An 18961-nucleotide genomic window follows, 5' to 3' on the forward strand; every position below is an offset into this window, starting at 1 on the left:
AGAACATACTGTACCTGGAGGACAGGTATTGTGAAAGTCCGAACAGTGCATCCCTCACAGCTCCCCATTGCCTTGATATAAATAATTGAACTCTCTCTGAAATGAAAGCATCTGGCAATATCATAAATATTTTGAAACTACAAGATATTTTGCATTGCTGTTATATTGTTGGTGAGGTTCTATATATTTTTTGTAAGTCACATACACTTGATGTTTGTATGTGCTGTATATCATTTTGGCAGTCAAATGTACTTTCTGGATCTAAGTTTAGTCCAGAGGGGAAAAAAGAGGAGTGTGAACCACACAACTATTAATAATTCATCAGAATATGAAAGATAATGTAAATCCTTGCAGGCACGGTGAGAGGTGGTAGTAATGAGGCCACCCGGGGTTATAATGAGGGTTAAAGCAGACACCTTAGAACAACTGGAAACTGAGCACCTGTGGAATTCAGTCACTCCTATAGAGAGGACCCACCGTGACTCCCACTATATTTATCCATCAGGAAGTACACTGTCACTAATTGTTGTAGATTTGTGTGTGTAAGTGGGTGTGCACATATGTGTGTCTGTCATGCATGCTGACATTAATTAAACGTGTTACCTGGTTTCTGGGCCAATCAGTATTCTGTATTTAGCAAGCCTTGCAGCTCTGACATCATCTTCACACCCTAGCTACAGTAAAGGGCAAAGGCAGAAGCAGACAGTTTTACAGCCATTAACTTCCTCAGTGCTGTTAAACAATCACTTGATGTGTGAGATAAACCTGGATGTTATTGTTCTTCTCTCCTCCGGGAAGAATGACAGTGTGCTTCCCCTTGTTTTCTTGCTTCCCCCAAACTGAGCTTACCTGTTTAGAGATCAGTGCCACCTGTAATCAATACGTTTACTGCCTGAGACAGGCCACAGATGAGAAGATAGCAGCCAATCTAAAGGCACTGATCCAACTCACCATCTGCTCATGGAGACAGAGGGAAAGGCTGCAGTGTGAATCACACGCTCTCCTCTCATCACCTTCACACTGTCCTTAGCCTCTTCCAGTCCGGAGGTGACGATGTTTGAAGCAGTGGCGTGACAACTGTGACAGTCGGAGCTGCTGCGGACATGATTGTCTTTGCCTTTCATCATTTTCAGTCAATGATTGTTAAATTGAAGGTGCTGTGGGAGACAGGTTGAGCTGAACTGTTTCTTTTCAAGTGCAGTGAGCTCTGAGAACACTCTGTATTTATTAGGCCTACTATTTCTTTAAACCTGGTTTGAAAGTTTTTTTGGTGACATGGGAAATGACACAACAAGCTGTAAACACAACACTGACAGTGTCACCATGAAACGTTGATGTGGCAAACATGTTAATAACTAGTGCCCTATATACACATTCAGCTGACATGGTGCATTAATATTCATTTGGAGTGTGTTATTGACTCTCCTCTCAATTTTGGTCTCCACAAATTCCTGGAGGAAATATCTGTATCTATAACTGATAGTTTCTCCACTGTGTTCATCAGCTAATGTCGCTAAACCAAAACATATAGCTGAAAGACTCTAAAATACAGCTGAGGGGAACTGCAGAGTCAGAGTCACTGCTTTCACAGCGTTTCACTCACGGTTCATATAAAAAAAAAATGTAATTAGTGCAGCTCTAAATGTATTCAATATCAAATCTATGCCTTCCCCCGCCTACCAAGGGAATTAATTAATCACATTCTTGGCGTAAGTCACTGAGTATATTTCACAGAACACACTGTTGGCCATCATCATGTTGTCCCCGCTTTCATCTTTCATCCCCGAGACTTTCACTGTTTTTCATATAGCCTGTTACTCCCACCTGAGGCAACAGCGACACTGGGCTTTGTGTGAAGTGTTGATAAATGTGGCAGCCACTCAAACTGTCAAGGGACACAGCGTGACAAGTACAATAATGTGGCAGTTCACCTATTTATTACCTCTGGGCTCAGGGACAGGCTCATGTTGACGGCTGCTGCGATAATATTACATCGATGATATCCGAACATAATGAATTTGAAATCTGTTAAATATATCAACCCTAACCCACACACACACACACACACACACACACAAGATGCTAATAGTGGAGATAATTTGAGGTGGGTCTATGTTAATTATTTGGGAATCAGCCTCAGAAAACATTGTACTGTATGTTCCGTTTGCACACATAATAAGCTTTTCATTTCTGTCATTACCAATGCTGCACTTGACATGAAAAGCCATGAAAATATCCTCAACATTGACTGGAACTGTTATCGCAGCCTTACATTAACCAGCATAAAAAGATTCAGTAATGGAAGTACTTGTATTGGAGCAGCAAGCTCTCACATTTTCTTTAACAAAGGAAATAAATCTCATTCAGACTGAATAACTGGACTGAATAAAAGATTCCATTGTAAAATTGCTTAGTAGTAATTAAAAATGTTAAATAAAAGGAAAAGACGTGGTGACATACAGCTTGTAGTATTTGCTATTAAAGTAAATTTAAGTCACTTAACCAATTTGTGAGTGTGAATTAGCGTTACCAGCTGTTTACTTACCAGTGTTCAGCCATGTTTACAGTCTTACAGTAGGAGAGATTATAATAGGTCCTCTAAACAGTGGTATTTCTTCAGGGCAGACTGGATGCTACAGTGACTTGGTATTGTGACAAGACAAGTGAACTGGGCCAGGGCTAGCTGCTTAGCATGCTAACTTCAGTAGAAGAAAAGAAGTGATAGAAATCAAATAAAACAAGAGGGTTGATTTCTACCGCTGGAGACAGGGATGTAAAGGGATTAAGTTTGAGTCGGTGTTTCTTACAGACTGCAAAGAAAACAGCTGTTAATTTTAACAATCGCTATAGCAATAGCAAATCTTACAAATAGCTCCTTAAAACCCTCGCCTGGTTTGCCCATAAGTTTGACATTTTCTTAAACAACTTTCCTGGAAAGTAGAAAAACATACTGAACATCCAGTGTACTAGACTGGCACTAGACGTAGCAGTGACACCAAAATTAAAGGATAGACCACATTGTCGAAGCTACCAGCTTTAATGTTATTGGACCTGCTCTATACGTTTATGTTCATTTCTTACTTTGTTTTTGTTTCTTGCACACATATTCATTTTAGCCTGCAACGTTCATCAAGGTTCCTGCAAAAATCTGTTGAATGCATACATTAGGTAACAGCACAACCTCTGTGACTAATCTCAATTTAGAAATGCATCCTGTGAAAATAGGAGGCAGTGATCTTGTGCTGCCTCGAACGGCAGTTATTCACAGGGAGGAAGAAAATTCACTGAAAAAGAAAATGACTCTCCCTCCCACCCGAGATCAGATATGTTGATTTTTCTGAGGGAAATAAACACTCTGGCAGCTCCCTCTCACTCCCACGCAGCCAAATTAACTGTCACCAAGGACATTAAGCTGTCATCTACTGAGGTTCCTCTCGAACATGTTTCCAGCATATAGATGCTCTGTGAATGTGGCTGCTCAAGTGGCATTTTGGAACTGGATGTATAATAGACAGTGCGGTGCCTCTCTGCTCGAACAACTGTTTAGGAGGATAAATACATAAATAACATGTCATCTGCCCTACTGTCCCTGGCTGAGTGTGCAGAAAACTGCACAAAAACAACACCTACCCTCAGAGTCCACCATTACACAACACCACTACAGTGGCAGTGCTTGAAGTTAATTTGCTCCCTGTATGCAAAGATGAAGTGCACCTCATTGTGCATACTAATGGCCCACATAAGGCTTTCAGAATGATAGAATGGCTCCGTTTCAGCGATGACAATTGAAAGTTAAAATTGGCTTCAGTTTATAGACACCTCTCTTCCATCAGAGTGGTGATAATCATGTTGATTTATTGGTACAAAACAGTAAACAAAGCTAATTTGCTCTTGGGTAGCCAGTGTGGGAAAATCATGCGTTTCTTGCTACAGAGCCGGCAATGGATGTTTACATTTTACTGCAAAGGTTTTTGCCCTGAAACAGCTGCGAAAATGTTGCTGTTACGTTCCTCGCAGTGTGAATCAGGGTGAATGGCACTGAGATGTTTACTGTTGTCTCAGGACTAAAGCTAAAACAGATGGCTTTCTGTTGTTGCTCAGTCCTCATCTGTTGTAACGTTGCCCTGTCAAGCTAATGTTCAGCAGTGCATGCATGGCAGTCACAGATAGTTTTCACACTTGGTTTGTGCCCTGTTGAAGACTTCTAAAGGCATCACCGACGCTGTTCTGTGAAGATGGCTGTATGGCAGTGTGATAGCTAGCTGCCGTGTTAACTGTAACTGATGCATGTTTTTGCTACTGCGCTGTGATGGAGCCACACACATGCAAATACACCAATTACCCATGACCAAGGGGGCGTGCTTAGGCCACTATGCAAGTACATGAAGTTCCCCTCAGGATGAACTGTAGTCACCTTTGTGATCCTTTAACTTTTCATCTAGCATCATCATCAGGTCAAATCTTTTTCAGAAAGCTAATATCACAAAACGTTGTTCCTGAATTACTGTAGAAAAAAGCTAAATCTACATGTAATATGAAAAATAATGATACAATAAGAAAAGCAGAGTTCCTCTTTTAAATGATAAATCAGTCGTCTCCCCCATACAGAATCCCAAAAGTCAACTGAACTCAACAGTATAACTCACATACTTTAGAAACGTAATTGCGTCACATAAATCACAATCCCTTCCCTTATCACCTCTGAAGTTATTCACTTCCTGGAAATAATATACAATATCCATGGTCCCCTTTCTCCTGTGACTATATTGTGTGAAGCTCCTGGTCGTTCATCTTGAGAGCAGGTGGAAAAAGGTCAAATCAGACGTGCTGGCGGCTAGGTTTGTGTCAGGCTGAAGACACTGATCTGATAATGTCCTCATTAGCTGGTCTAGGCCCAACGGAAACCACAGCCGGGAGCAGGAGGTCTGCTCTGCTGGTGACAGCCACCGCCTCAGGGCCGTTATGGGCCAGATGAGCCCTGGATGGCAGCTCGCGCACCTCTGGGTTCCATCAGTCACAACTTATCTGTAAGACAGAGAAAGTTAAGGAGCTGCCAGTGTTGGGATGACTTTGTCAATCTAAGCATGTGACAGAAAAATACAGCACTCAGTATATTGTATGGCAAGAGATAACTACTATACGTGCTGATGCTGTGTACGTGAGGCGTGAGCTTCCTCTCACATATGAAATCCTGATTCTCTTCCCATGAATATAGCAAACCCTTTCCTTCTCTCCTTCTGCACCTCATGGAGCATCATTCGAAACCCAACAGGAAATCTAGCTAGCACATTTGGTGCTTCAGCTTCAAGCACAGACAGTATTAATATCCAAATAGAAAGCCCCACTGCGGCAATAATTCTGCTCTTGTATGCTGCAGCTGCATGTGTACTGTCAGCTTTGTTCCTGTTGTGGCAGAGATCAGTTTATAGTCTCAGTGTGAAACTGTGGAGGAAGAAAGATCACTCCTACCTCTCTGACTGATGGGCCTCTGAATTTATTTCTGCTACCAGCAAAGTCAGCATGAAGAGATGCTCCCTGAGTGTGTGTACAAACATGTTTGATGCTCCAGGATACTGCTGCCACAAAGTGAGCAAAGGAAGGATGATTTTTTTTTTCTTTGGACAAAAAAAAAAAAAAAAAAAAACGAAACAAGAAAGTAGGGTACAAATATTTTATTAAGTGCCATTGCCACGTGTTAAAGAGTGGGGTTATAATATCTGATCAACATGAAATCAATCTTTCTTCCTAACCCTATCTTCCAGCATTTCGTCTGTGCTGATAAGTAAACAGCTGTTAATGCTGATTATAGCTATTTGGCAATAGCAAAAACCTACATATAGCATCTTTAAAATTATGTTTTTTAGCTGTAGAGTTGCAGGTAAATGCTGTTATTGAGAAAGACATTGAATTGCAGGCTGAGATTCCTCCGCCTTACGAACAGGTGAAATGCTTTCAGAGTCATCACAGTGACTACTATTGAATGTGTGGCACCTCATTTAACCTCTCCGCTCTCCTTGCTGCTGCCTTTGCTGAGGTTATTTCTTTGTCACCCACAACTGATGCAGTCTGACTATCACTCACTGTCATGTCACTGTTGTCCCTCTTTTGGGAGATTTGAGCATATGGGTGGGATTAGTGTCAGTCAGCCTATAACATCTGCTGATGAACGATCCTGATCATTTTTCAATCCTCTGCCCTTAAAGATTCCCTCGTACAGTAAAGCCATGTGAGAAGATAGATAGCCAGCGCCTGATTGCCCATCTGTCATTTCCGTCTGGGCAAACAGTGACTATAAAGACTATATCCCATGAATTTCATTGACGCTGACTGTCATAATGTTTTTGGGCAAACACTAGAAAAGGCCAAACAGCCTTTGTGGTATGTTTTCTGTCATGTTGTTCTCTCTCAAGTATTACTACGGTGAAGAAAGCAGCAAGGCTGAGAGGAAAACCATGTAGTGAGTCATACAGTAGGCGATGAAGCTCCCAGTGGAATTCACCCAGCAAGCTGGTTTTTATAGGCAGGTGTTTCTAAGACATCTCAAGATGTTTTATGCGTGTGCTATATATCCTTTTTCGTTTTTGTTTTTAAGCCAGTAGCAGGGAAATGTGTTGCTAATTCACACATTTGTCTATTTTGGTCTTGGCACAAGTTTCAGCGTATGAAGTACTGTACTGTATGTCAGTGAGTCAGTATGTCGATCATGCAGTCTAACACTGGTGAGGTGTTGTTGCCTACGCTTTTGCTGGCACACCATCATGTGATTGCACACTCCATCCCTAGAGCTTGATGCACAAGTAATTTGGAAATTTTTTTTAAGCCTGAAATTGCAGTTGAAGAGCAGCTAAAGGAAACAAGGCAGGACTGTGGCATGAAAATGAAATTCAGTGATGCAGCTTTGGGTTGATTTTGGTTGACTTTGGCAAAAGAATAACCAGCCATTAAAGGCAAAACAGAGCCTGTTTCACCTCTCAGTTGTGTTCAACACATTTTCATTTTTCATGTGTGTTAATACGTGAATGGTTTGTTAAATCATTTTTTTTAGTTAATTTGTTTCATCGATCTCAAAGATGAATGCATTTACTGGAATTTCATGCCCATCTTCACGACTTAAAAACATAAACTACTTTTAGAAAAAGGACAAATTATTTAGTTGGCATTTAGCAGCAACTCATTTCAAATATTGAGAGAAAACTGTCATATTTCAGCTTTTAAAGGATTAATCAGGTAAACAAATCCCATGAAAGCACCAAAACCAATAATGCGTAGATCAACAAAACAATTTACATGTCCTGCTGTTGCAAATATGTGTTCATCTATAATTCATTTTACTAAAAACTACAAGACCCAGCTTTTTTAGGAAATCACTTTTTTTGTTTATTGAAATTCCATGTTTGTGAGCCATGTTTAAATTTCTACATCCTTAGCAGGGATGACTGGGCTTGGGTATGTGAGCCAGAAATAGAGTGAAATCAGAGAGCATTGAAATAAATAGGTGGTTGTGGTGTTCTCATGGGATTTGTTGACAGTATCCTAATGAAAGAAACCCTTTTTGAAAAAATTAGCTCTATGGCCGACATCAAAACAAACAAAAACACAAAGATTCTGTATTTGTCAAACACATAAATACAATTGAACATTTGTGTTATTTTCTGTAAAGGCTTAGTGGTTAATCAAATAGTTGTGTGCCCTGGATTTATGCCTTTTGAATATTGTGCATTATTTGAATAAAACTATTGGGAGACACCAATAAACATTTAATTATTTCGAACCCAGTATGTGAACTGCACTGCACACCACCTTATCGCTGCCCTTTAGCATGACAGTCACAAAAATGTCACCTCCAGTATCTTGTGCTGATGCCCTTTTGTAATGATGGAAAAGGTGGAAAAGGTGATCAGCACCACTATCTGTAGCTGTTTCTAATACACAAGTATCTCATGCATATTTCTCCTTATTCTCTGAAGGTTTCCCTACAATCAAAACAGCTTTATGAATATGACATTAAAGGAAAAAGGAGCTGAGGAAGTGCAGTTTTATTTGTTATTTCTGGCGTATTTGACTGTGCTGAGTCACAGTCCTCCTAGCCAACCAAACGGTGTGGTAGACATGCCTGCACATGCCTTTGCATTGTGAGCATTCACCTCAGAGTGTAAGGGCTTTTGCCAGAGAAAGTGTGCACTTCTTTGTTTCCCCCGGGTTCCCCAGCACAGTGTTGACATGGCTCGTAGTTATTCCTGCTCGCTCATTCATGCAAACTCTCTCCTCCTCACTCTCTTGCCTTTCATATCTCACTATTCCTCTCTCTGCCTCCATCACTCTCTCTCTCTCTCTCTCTCTCTCTCTCTCGCCGTCTTTCCATCCCCTCTCTTGCAGACCCATTCATCCATGGCTGGCACATCGGCGGCTATCCTGTGTGCCCTGCCTGATGCTGTTTTCTGATCTCTGTCTCTCCCCTAAGCAACGGCACAGATTAAATACTTAACTTTGTTCATTTTTTCCCCTCTCCTACCCTCTCTCTTGCCTGGCATTAAAAATTCATCCACTCTGTGTTGTGTTAAAAGCACATTACGCAAGACTCTAAATATACCCCCTCCCAGGCAGGAACCGTTTGTCCCTCACTGCCTTTACGTCTGCACTCTGTCTTTGTGTGTATGCATGCATTGTGTACGTGTGTGTGTGTGTGTGTGTGCTGAGGGCCTTTTCAATGCTCTGATGCTGCATCTGTTATATCTGTCGAATCCCAGGGGGAGGTCGGCTACAGTGCTCAGGAAAGTCCCTCAGGTGGCAACAGGATGATACAACAGACTGACAAACAAGGTAAGGTTAAGTAAGGACCTCTTGAATCAACAAACACTTAGGCCTATTGGATCCAGTGCTGCGTGTGTTTTATGGACTTTTTCTTATGATGATGGAGCTGAAAAATAGCCTCTGTGTCTCATTTAGCTCAGTGCCTTCACCTCTTTCACCTGAAAGAGGTCATTATTGTGGCAGTGTTTTTGCCGGCTGCTCTGATGGCCGTTTATCACGTAGAGATGGGCATTGAGAGAAGAAGAAAGTGCTGCTGTGTGCTTCAGTCTCTCCCCAGGCTGGCCTGCCTGTCTGCCTCTAGCAACGAAAGCTGACAGTCGAACCGTTTGATGCTGCCTCCTGGATGAAAAGCCTCTGTAATTGGCTGCCATTACAAACTGTACACCATCCGTGACAATGGCAGTGAAAAGAAACAAGAAAAACATGTTCCCGCTACCATCTTCTCAAATCAAGTTCGTTGTTGTTTAAACGAGAACTGTGTATTTTTCTATTTTGGTATTGCCTTCAGAGTTTTCTGTCTCCTGAGATGGTTTTAATTTGCAACTAATTGTTCAGTAAAATGTTGTCTACTGAATGGCTGAAAAACCCTTACGTCTCTTTTAAAGGGTTGTTTTTTATGCTGATGATTCATGTACTTTCAGGTCTCTTCATAATGTTGGGCATTACTGTTCAAGTATTAAGTCTGTTTAATTCCCTCTATTGGATAAATACAATGTGTAACTAATAAGTGTGGAAAATCCAGTTTAAGGAGTGACAGACTGAAGTGCCACACTGCACTGCTACATACCAAAGTACGTACACACACACACACACACACACACACACACACTCACTCACAGTCCTCTGATGCTCTGTGCAGCTTTTTCTGTAGGTTTTCAGTTCAGTGCTGTAGATCTAACCACGATGAATATTACAAGCCGGGCTTTGACAGGATAAGGGTTTGTTCTGTTTCTCCAATCCACTCCACACATGACACCTCATGCTTGCCAGTGCATCTCCCTGTAGACAACACCTGCCAACACAGCCTGCCAGCCTGCACTGATGTGTGGCATTCCTAACTCGATCACGATCGTGAACACAACACCTGCGATCTACAAAGTTGAGGAGGCTGCCAAGTTCCTCCCGTGGAGAGATGTGTTTCTCTTGCTGTCTGTCTGTCTCTCTTTTTTCTTGTCTGTTTTTTTTTTTTTTTTGTCACCTCTCTTCGTCACCATCTGCACCAGGTGTGTGCCAAGTGTGACACTGAGAACAACTTTATTTATTGTATTCAGTGGCTGCAAATAACAGAAAGGAATACAACTACATATTACCTCCCAAACCCAGATGCAAGCAAAGACAGGAGAATGTAGGTTTATGTTCCAGTGCAATGCCAAGAGCATTTATTAGCGAGAAGAGGCTGCACAGTAGAGGAACATCTGGTCCCTCGTGGCCAATTCGTCTACTTGAGCACCTTGCGTATGCAGTGTCCCCTTCCTCTCTCTCTTCAGCAGAAGGCGCTGTGAGTGACAGTAGTTTGCTGCACGTTGGTCTGTTCTCTCTCCCCATGGGTCTAATTTGTGCAAGCTGCTTTTGAATTGTTGCAAAGAAGATGCAGGAACAAAGCCAGCTGAGGGGGCTGGGGCGTGTGGGACCTGCTGTTCCTCTGTGCCTTCAGTTCTGTTGCCAATTCATCTGCATTCTTCAGTTCTTCTCTGCACTCCTTCCTCTTTCACCCCTGAGTGCCAGCCTTGTGTTTGTACTGCTTGGTAATTTAATGAAAGAAAGGTGTGAGGGCGAGGAGGTTAGTAGGGTAAATCTGAGTGCATGACCTATGTACCAAAAGCACATGAGTCACTGATAAAGCTTTCATTAGTTTGGTCATGCATACTCTAATTAGTATTTACACCACTCCTATCACAGTACATAACTGGTGCGACTACTTCCCCTGTCTTTTCTTATAATGTCAGTCTTCATTTTCATTGGCACAGCATTTATAGCGGCAGCTAATGATATCCTTCCAAGACTTTTACTAAGCCATGACTCAGAGACTCTGCTTCTTAATGCAGAGCCCTGCTTTGCAAGTACAAGTGTCATACTACAGTTATTTTCTCTACAGGGGACAGGATAAATCAGCAACATCTGAGCTCTGCAGGAAAAAAAAGGTCATAGGAATGAGCTGAGACCTTCAAAGAGTCACTTTTGGAAAAAAAAAAGACAAGCTGTCTGTTTGACATGTGAAGATTAGTCACCTGCAACTTTAAAGGAAGCAGAGCTTCAGCAATAAAAATGTGTCATTCCTCTGCCCAAGGACAGCTCAGTTTCCCTTTGTATGGAGCTTTATACACCTGAATCCCCTATAGCAAGATTGAGGAAGTACTGTCCTGACACCTAAGCTGTAATGACATGCCAATTTACAACTCCCCGAGAGGAATTATGAAGGTTACAGCATGCAAACTGTAGCTGCGGCAGTGCTCTGCATCTTTAAACCAGAAATATGGGTGGATCAAACATTTAAAAAAATGTTACCAGTACCAAAACTTTAGTATTTGGGGTCCAGAATCAGCAAGCCGTCCGCCTTCTTTACAAGCTATACATGCTGACATTATTTACACACTGTTCAAGCAGCACTGATAAAATGATTTGTTGCTACATCTGTAGGATCCAATAGACCATAATGACCTTGTGGCTGTTCCAGCTACTAACAGGCCACAGCATAAACTGAATGACTTTCTTGCTAAGAACAAGAAGAGGTACTGGCCTTACATGAACCTGGGTGTTACAGTAGGTTTGCAACTTTTAAGAATTTGTGATCGCAAATATTGAATAGATGGGGACTGGATTAACATGTTTGAAGGTCATCATTGGGTGTCATACCTTTTAAGAATTATTCATACATTTTGGATATGACACTGAAATTTGTCCTAAGAGTTTACAGTATCAGTGTTTATACACAACAATAGAAATCTTGATACAAATGCATTGAAGGATAACTTTGGTTTATTAAAACTGTCTTGTTTTGGTAGTTTTGGCAATTGTTTCTATTGGTAATAATCAAATATTTGGCAAAATAATGGTCAGCTATTAGCTTGATTTGGCAATATGTCAACATCACTAAAATGAAGTCAGAAAAGGTGAGATATACGACCATATAATCATACACATCTTAAACAAACCCTGCCCTCTGGTTAGAGAAATGTGGTTGGAAGCAACCACATCTTGTGGAAATGACATTTATCTACTAATACTAATACTTATCTACTACTACGTTTTATCAAGTTTTAGAGGGGCTAATGTGTTTTCTATTGAGATGCTACATTTTTGTAAGTCTGACACTAGAGATATAGAAAGATTGTGGTTTCAGTTAAATGTTAAAGTAAACACATCTGTTCCTGTTTTAAATATTTAACAAAGACCACAATCTCCTCCTGACATTAATCAGGAATTTGAGTGACTAAATTTAACCATAAAAATACACATCATTTTGTTGCTATAGATACTGTTTTGCTTCAACCAGACATTGTAGGAAAAAAGAAATTCAATATGTTGTCAGTGAACTTTTTGTAATTTGGCAGATATGTTAATTAACTTTTCTTCATTATATTGACAAAAGAAAAACAAGATCAATCTGGGATGCGTTTCTCAGTGAAGGTATTAGTTGTATATGAACAGAATTTCTAGGAGGAGAGAGTTGTTGAAAGAGAAAACAAAGCCAAACCGTCTGTAAACATCCATCACATTTCCTATCAATTGACCTGCCAGGTCATCTTTGACCTACTGTACTTACCATAGCTGTGCAATGACATAGTTTCCCTGTGCAATGAGGGATTATTACCGACATTACGGGTCTGGTCACTTTCGGTTTTACTTCCAAATACAGTGGTTTAGATAATCTGATAATCTGATAATCTGGCTAAAGTGTTGGTTTGTTTAGAGGTTGTCTGATCATGACTGCTCATGTGTCTTGCCCCATTAAATTTTGTTGTAGTGATGTGGCAGCATTTCCACAGCTCAGCCATTAACATGGTGAGTAGGGTATTATTACAACTGAAACAATGTCCAAAACAATGTAAAAAAAAAAACATATATAAAGAATTACCCTTTAATCTTGTCACAAAATAAATAATTATAGGATCAAAGGTAAATGTTTATTGTTTCATGATATACAGCAGCTGATAAACCTAACATATACAGTATATAAAGACATACCCAGACATGTACAGTATCAAGATTACAGAGGCTTAATTGTAATGTACAGTAGCCCAGAGACTCATTACTTTGAGAATTGCTCCTCATTTACTGACTCTCTTACTGCTTTTCTTTCATTTGTATGGATCTAAGTTAGAGGAAGAACAGCTGCAGCATAATCAGTTTTTTTGAAAAAGTAATACGCCTGACGTTGCCCAAAAATATCAGCAGCACAGCATAAAAACACACCTATTTTTTTACAATCCATGGGTGAGAAAGTAAATGAAAGCCAGAGAGGTTCTAGGAGGTGTATTATAACATCTGCCATGAAGCATTATGGAAAAAAAAAAAATCAAATAGACATCCAACTAACAAAAATGGGAAATTAAATTGGGTAATGGATTGTGGGAATAAACCGGGGGAAAAGCTTGGATCAAATTTCACCACGCAGGCGGAACCACTGACAGCAACAACAGAAGTCCAGCTGTGAGGCTGAAATGTTCCTCTCTGTCTCCTGCCTCGTCTCTTGATTAAAAGCGAAGAACATCGGGTTAAAGGATTTAATTTGTCTGGTTTCAAGTTTCAGACATTTTTTGTCACCTTCTTCCTCCAATAGCCTTGGAAATTGATTGTCAACAGTTAAAGCTGCTTTTTCTTTTTTTTCACACTAGAAACAAAATGTATTCAGCACCTGTTTTGACGAGGTGTGAAGAATTCCAGGCTTCATACTCTTACCACTTCTGTTTGGCTTCCTAGTCTGGGCTGATTTTATTTAGTTGCACATTTGCAGCTCCAGCCTGCCTTTAATGATTTCAGAGACAAATTGAGACAGCCACTAACAATGGTCCCATGTGTCTGTTCTCCACAATGGGCACAGCCAATGCATGATGTCATCCATATAACACAATGAGCCTGACATCTCAGGGGAATAAATAGCCTCACTGCTTTCCCTAGTTGTGAGGATAAAAATATATCACTTGGAGAAAATCTCCAGACCTTATTCAAGAAATTACATAATACACCAACATGTTCAGAATAACTTACTGTGGTTTAAATGAAAGGAGACAAATTATGGAGACAGAGAAACAGGAGGAAGGTGTCTTTTCTTTTCTGACGGGTTTCCTTCCCAGTGCAACTGCCTCATGGGCAATGTAAAGAAGCAGAGAGGGGTGAGGAACCACTCTGCCTACCTCTGAGAAACATAGACTGAAACAGTTCAGTCTTCATTAAGTGTATAATTTTTTTAGCAAGAGGCATTGCAGAGTCAATATCTGCTGCTTAACATTACCGCTGTGCAGCAACCTTTGCAACACGCACTCACGCACAGACGTAAGGTGTGACAGGACGGATCCAGACCGAGAGGGAGACGATTGGTGATGTTATCTGGAGCGAGGAGAATGACAGCAGGCCTCAGATGGTCACCAGAAATCTCCTGACTTGACACTATGTCAGTTTAAAGGACACACTACTAAAACTTTGTGTGCACATGGAGGTCTGATGGTGAGTAAAACTGTGTCCCATCTTTTTCCATTTAAGTCTAATTGCACTGTATTAAACCAGGGTTTTGCACCTGGGAGGGTTTTGACTGGAGGCTAAAGGAAAGTAGAGATAAGAGCTTCCTGTCTAGACCTTTATGCCCTTGAATTTAAACCTGCAGGTTGTGAGTTTCAGCATCAACAGACACAAGGTTGAAATGTAATTTAAACATTATTCTGAATCTATTGATCATCCTGCAGAAGCATAACTTTGCCATTTGCCTGTTTGTGCGTGTTTGTGTGGGTGAGTGTTGAGCAATTTAAAGTGCAGTACCGTATGTGTCTCGGTATTCCCTCAGGTAATTGCATTTGAAAAAAAACAACAGACTATAAAGTTCTGCACATGTGGATTTGCAGGGTGAGAGTTGGAAAACAAAAGCCTGAAATGGTGAGCTGCTGGAAGCAGGAGTGAGAGGACTCAGTGATTATCCATTACTCTTCTCAGGGTTGATTGGTCATGCCTGTGGAGGAAAAAAAAGATGAACTGTCACTTTCCGCAGAGGAGAGGCCTGTGCAAGGAAAAAGGCAACAGAGGTTGAGACAAGGACTGAGCCTCTTTTGTTTGGACCCGGCTGCGTCCACCACTCTAAAACGCTCTTTAGACACAGCCATCCTCTTCACTGTGATCCTGCACCATCCCAGAGAAGAGGCCTTTGTTCCTGCTTGGCATTGACACATCTACTTGGAAAACTTGACTGTACTCTTCAGCTCTCCCCAGCTTCATTCTCACCAGCGCTCTCTGAACCAGATAACAGCCATGTACTAAAGCCACTATAGCCAAATTTCTCTGCCATGTTATTTCCGGCAGCGGTGCCCCAGCTCCCCTTCTGCTTCTTCTTGGGCTCATGGGACACAGAGGAGAGTCTGCCGGGTTTCCTCAGAGATAACTGCTGTGTCTTAAATAATTTAGTGCAACCACAGAAGGCTCAGAGCAGTGAAGGACAGAGACACTTACAGAGCAAAAATTATGGTACTGTATCTACCACCTATCTAAACCCACTGACCTTCTGTCTCTCTCCAGGGTTCTTTGCAGGAAGAGGTGTTTCATACGTGTGTGTGTGTGTGTGTGTGTGTGTAGTGTTGAAGAAACTACTTTGAAAGTTGCAGACATCATAACAAAAGGAAGTACAGTGAATGTTCTCTCAGGTGAGTACACTTTAGTTTACCCAGGTAACTTCATATCTGTACCTGCAGTTTCATACTGTATAGTGTCATAATACTGCATATAGTGTATAATGACTGCAAAAAACTATATGACCTCGATGCCAGCACATAAAAACCAGACTGGCATTTACTTGATGTGAATACAAACGTAATAAGTCAGGGTTCTTATCAGAAAATACAAAGAAATTTAACACTTTGCTCAAAGAAAACTGGGAAAATTGAAATGTGTTTATCATTTGAGTTGCACGAACCTGATGACTAAACACTGTGAGTTTTACACATGCAGGAAATCTGAGTGAAGGCAGGCAGCCGGGGCGCATCATCTCGACTCCTGCAGGATGAGACTGAAAAGATGAGGTTGATCAAAGGAAGCTGCATCAAGATGTGAGATGGTGAGAAGAAAGAAACATCAAATTTTGGCTTGTATATAAAAAATAATTGATGCATCGTTTTAGCTAGTGCGTGTTTGTTTTGGATGGGGAGTGCAGGATAGTTTTTTTCTGTGTGACTGTTTATGCATTTGCTTATGCCTCAGTAACCCTATGCCTTTGGCTAAAAAATCCCCCCTAATAGCAATTAATTGAATTTATTGTGATTGTGCTCACAATCCCCAGTCTGCTGCATAAAAATGAGGAGTGAGCGCAGAGAAACAGACCCAGGAATTGGAGCGAGAAATAAAGACAAACTAGCAGCATTGAAGGTGGTGAAATCAACAATAGCTGCATGCAGAACAATATGACGCTGTTGTTTGCAGGTGAAGATGAAGAACTGGAGACTGGTGTGAAATGTGTTTACAGCATAAACCTGCTCCTGTGTGTATAAGGTTGTTTATGTGAAACAAAAGTGGGAGCAATTTGTTAAAACCAGAGGTCTCTTTGCTGTTTGTATCAGAAAGCAAATGGAATCAGCTGCAACACGGTCATGCATGTTGATTAATGTGCCCCTCCAAGCTCGGTTCACTGTTTTGTTTATTTACGTGCAGCACATAATTGTATAAGCTCCCAGGTGACAAGTGGGGGGAAAAAAAAGAAACAATAAAGCAAAAGGAAGCTCTTTGGCGTCTATGTTATATTTCCTGATCACGAGTGTCACAGTATCCACAAACGCTGTCCTTGAGGCAGCAGCTCTTCTGCATCCGTTGGAAGTGGTGTGAATCTCTACAACATAAGGACCTTTGATATTCACACCATGACTCAAGCCAACCTGTCCTCTCCACAACCAGCACCCACCCCCACATAATCCCACAACAATGAAGAAAATTCTATCAACGCACCGAGAAGCTGGAGGTCTGCTGCGGCATATCGGCACCCACAGGCAAAGGGGCTCAGCTGTCATTTACATGCTAATAGTGTTAGTGGAGGCGATGAGAATGGGGGCCAGGGCAAGGGACCATGCTGTGTTGTTGGTTGAGAAGGTTTTTTTGGTGGTGGTGGTGGTGGTGGTGGGGGGGGGGGGCATAACCCTGCAGTGTGGAAAACCATCTCACCATCTGCTGGTCCTCATCTGGTCCAGCCAGCAGGTCCATTTACACAGTGTTTAATAAGGCATGTCTGCTGGAAGCTCCTCCTACTCTTACCTCTCTGGTGCACACACGCAGACACACACGCATGGCCAGGCCTCTTTTCAGACACAAATTAGTGTGATTTCTCACAGCTGAGCTGGTGGTGTTGTGCACCTGGTTTTGGTCACCATCAGATGTCGTTTGGAGGTTTGGGTCGCCTGTTTTAATTGTTAGCATCTATGGTTGAGCTGCAGCTCTTGCCTGTGAACATCTATGTGTATTATGAGTTGAAATGCTCAGATATTGTATTGTAATTCACCAACAGATCATAATGTGCTTGTTAACATGTTGTGTTACTGAGGGCAGAATTCAAGATTAGAACATAAGTGACCTTTATTTCTCTTCCACACTCTCACTGTGTTGTGTAGGTGTAATGTCCTCTATTTAGATGCAATTTAAAGGTAGGTGTGGGTGTAACTTTAGCCATCCAGAGAGAAAAAAAAGCACAAGAATAGCCTCATACAGCCATGATTGAAATAACAACTCACCTGTGTACCAACCAATTATTGTGTGCAGTTAGGTGGAACGCTAAACACAGTGACATTTGAGAAACTTTGTATAAGGAAAGTACAAAGAGCCTGCACAAGTTTCTAAAAACTTGAAAAAGCATGATGTGTTTTTGAGGACAACATTTTCCTCCAAGACTTCACACCCATTAGTGGATCAACAAAGCTTGTCCTGGGGCGCCATAATGACTAAGATCTCATAATGCAATAATTCCCCCCAAGCCAATGTTTTTTCATGTCTGACAGGCAGCAGGCATTTAGACTGAGAGAGCTTACGTCCCATATTTTTTCAGTCATATCTGCTAGAAGCAATCTGGGTCCAGTGCTGGCCTAGTTCTGTCCCTCTATTTTGGGCGAGCCTTTAGAAAGTATTAAACAGAGGAGAACAATGCAGTTTTTGAGTGGCAGCATTATCAAATGCTCTCGCAGATGACAGCCACATCTGTCCAAAGTGTTATGGGAGAGGACTGGAGCGACATCAATCATGTGAATGTAGACTGTGATACTAATCAGCCCTCAAATGGTTCGGGCACAGACGAAAAACAGTTTTATGGTGTTGAAGCCTCCCAATGTCACATCTGTAATTTCTCTGTAATTTCATTATTGTCCATCGTGAGGGTTTGGGTACTTGAATTGGCAGGATTTAAAACTGCAGTCTGTGTCATCAGAGTTCAAGTGATTGTAAACCCCCAGTGGACCCTTTGGCCGCCAGCTTTTGATTAATTCCTCAAGAGGTTTTATCTGTACAGACCTTTGAATTGGGGACACGGCCTCTCGACAGGTGATTTGTGTTTTTTTTTTTTTTCTCAAAAACGTGGATGTAGACAATGAAGATTACTCCCTTTTCATTATCTTTAATATTCCAATAAAATACTCACGACCTGAAGTGGCAACACAACACAAGAACACATCCCACTGATATCAAACTCAATTTCCCCAACTCTGCACTTTCAAAATGAATCATGTCTTCCAAAAAAAGATTCAGATAACAGAGAACAACAACATTAATCTTGCTTTCACACAAACCTTAGAAAGTAGATTCATCTGCCCACTCCTAACAAGAGAAGAGTAGTTAATAATCCGTTTGTCCTGTGTCTAACAATCAAAAGAGAAAAAAGAAATCACATTTAATAATTTATGGGAAAGGAGATTTAACAAACAAAAAAGCCGACACTGGAGAGGGTGGCCATAATGACTTCACTGGCTTTTGAAGTTGAAAG

At 41.2% G+C, this 18961-nt stretch overlaps 2 long non-coding RNA genes across 2 annotated transcripts; one reads left to right on the plus strand and one right to left on the minus strand.

Annotated features, from left to right (window-relative positions):
* Positions 1-8561: 8561 nt before the first annotated feature.
* On the plus strand, positions 8562-18720 carry LOC139611863 (uncharacterized). The gene is made up of 5 exons (XR_011686372.1): positions 8562-8820; positions 15532-15656; positions 15961-16066; positions 16289-17097; positions 17143-18720. It is a non-coding gene; the product is annotated as an uncharacterized lncRNA (long non-coding RNA).
* LOC139611816 (uncharacterized) lies at positions 14843-17086 on the minus strand. Its single transcript, XR_011686364.1, has 3 exons — positions 16948-17086; positions 15926-16018; positions 14843-14971 (listed from the first exon to the last, which is right to left on the minus strand). It is a non-coding gene; the product is annotated as an uncharacterized lncRNA (long non-coding RNA).
* Positions 18721-18961: the final 241 nt, after the last annotated feature.

The sequence above is a fragment of the Trachinotus anak genome, unplaced genomic scaffold, assembly GCF_046630095.1.
Source record: "Trachinotus anak isolate AG129_WGS33_773 ecotype Australia unplaced genomic scaffold, CSIRO_AGI_Tana_v1 ptg000001l, whole genome shotgun sequence".
Classification (NCBI taxonomy): domain Eukaryota; kingdom Metazoa; phylum Chordata; class Actinopteri; order Carangiformes; family Carangidae; genus Trachinotus; species Trachinotus anak.